The sequence below is a fragment of the Mirounga angustirostris genome, unplaced genomic scaffold (assembly GCF_029215605.1).
Source record: "Mirounga angustirostris isolate CCGP_5_RB_7025 unplaced genomic scaffold, mMirAng1.0.hap1 SCAF_8, whole genome shotgun sequence".
NCBI lineage: Eukaryota > Metazoa > Chordata > Mammalia > Carnivora > Phocidae > Mirounga > Mirounga angustirostris.
In genome coordinates, this window is record NW_026991716.1 from 42,424,888 (window position 1) to 42,426,748 (window position 1,861).

Sequence of the window (1,861 nt, forward strand, 5' to 3'; positions counted from 1 at the left end):
TGCGCTAGACCCCCGACTCAGAAATCCGCGCGCGGGGCCTGGGCCTGGAAGGCCCGCCGCTGGCTCAGTTTCATTTCTGCGTGGAGCCACAGGGGAGGGCAATCAGAAGGGCATTTCTGGCGCGAAATGCTGGAAGAAGGGGCAATCTCATAACTCGGTTTAATCCAGTTCCTTGGGGTTTAGCTCAAATTCCCTCCTTCGTTTTCCAATGCTTTCTCCTCGGTCCACCTTCTAATTAAAACGTATTCATTTAAAGTTTCATTTGGAGACTCCGGGAAAATAGTTGGAAATTTATGGGCGACCTTATGAAAGTTCTGTATTTTTTTAAATAGTGATTTTTGGGTTTGGGTGAGGTGACGGAACTGCAGATGAAATTTATTTTATTTTTATTCTGAGGACTCTGTGGTAACAAGGCATGGATTATAGCTCATTTCTCACACTTAGTGGCGTGACTTGGGCCAGTTTTTTTTTTTTTTTTTTTTTTTTATCTCTTCAGCTTCTCGGTTTCCTCATCAGTAAAATGGAGCTAATCAAAATACATCAGTCAGAGGTTGAAATGCTAGGACAGAGCGGGCACCTGGGAAACATTTACGCTGTTACCTAATATCAGTGTTTTTAAAGAAGCAGTGACTTATTTAAACCTAACCATAGATGAAAATTTAAATAAAACTGTATCAGCTTGGGGCACCTGGGTGGCTCAGTCGTTAAGCGGCTGCCTTCGGCTCAGGTCATGATCCCAGGGTCCTGGGATCGAGCCCCACATCGGGCTCCCTGCTCAGCGGGAAGCCTGTTTCTCCCTCTCGCACTCCCCTGCTTGTGTTCCAGCTCTCGCTGTCTCTGTCTCTGTCAAATAAATAAATAAAATTAAAAAAACAAAACAAAACTGTATCAGCTTAATGACATTTTCCTGTACTTCCTGGGCTAACCTCCTGTGACATTAATGTAATATTAATATTAATACGAAAGGGTACATTTTGCCCTACTTAAGAGATCTCTAAGGACCTTCTCCTTTTGACCTTAAGACCAGATGAAGAAGCTGGAGACTCAGCGCCACAGCTATAAAGGTGGTGGACTTTGAAAGCAGGTCTGGAAGGCAAGTATGATATATTTTATTTGTTTCTTTCAATGCCAGCTCTGTGCTTTCCCCATCAAAATCAGACCAGATTCTCTGCTGGGATGACAGTGGTTGGTTGATGACAGCAGGTTAGTGCCCTGAGAAAATATTCAGTGTAGGGTGGCCAGATTTAGCAAATAAAAATACAGGATATCCAGTTAAAATTGAATTTCAGATAAACAGCCAAAAGCTAAAAAACCTTATATATAGGTATGTGTAAGTATATTCCATGCAATATATGGGACATACTTATACTAATAATCCTTCATTGCTTATCTGAAGTTCAAATTTAATTAGGCATCCTTTATTTTTATCTGGCAACCCAGTCCAGTGAAATTAATAAAGAATGGGCCTCACGTTCCAAAAGAATGGCAAGTTTTCACGGACATATAGATTAAAAAGTGGGTCTGATATGGATTTTGTTTTAATATTATGTAGTAAAGGAAAAAATTGTGTACTTGTTTTTATAAGTTGATTCTTTGTTGAGCTGTTTCTTATTTCTTACTCCTGTTTCCCATCAACATAACAGTGCTTATATACTTCTTTAATATAAGCAAAACTGATGACTCTCCCCTCAATCAAGATATTGGATTAAATAGTAATAATGTGGGCGCCTGGGTGGCTCAGTTGGTTAAGCGACTGCCTTCGGCTCAGGTCATGATCCTGGAGTCCCGGGATCGAGTCCCACATCGGGCTCCTGCTCGGTGGGGAGTGCTTCTCCCTCTGACCCTCCTCCCTCTCATGCTC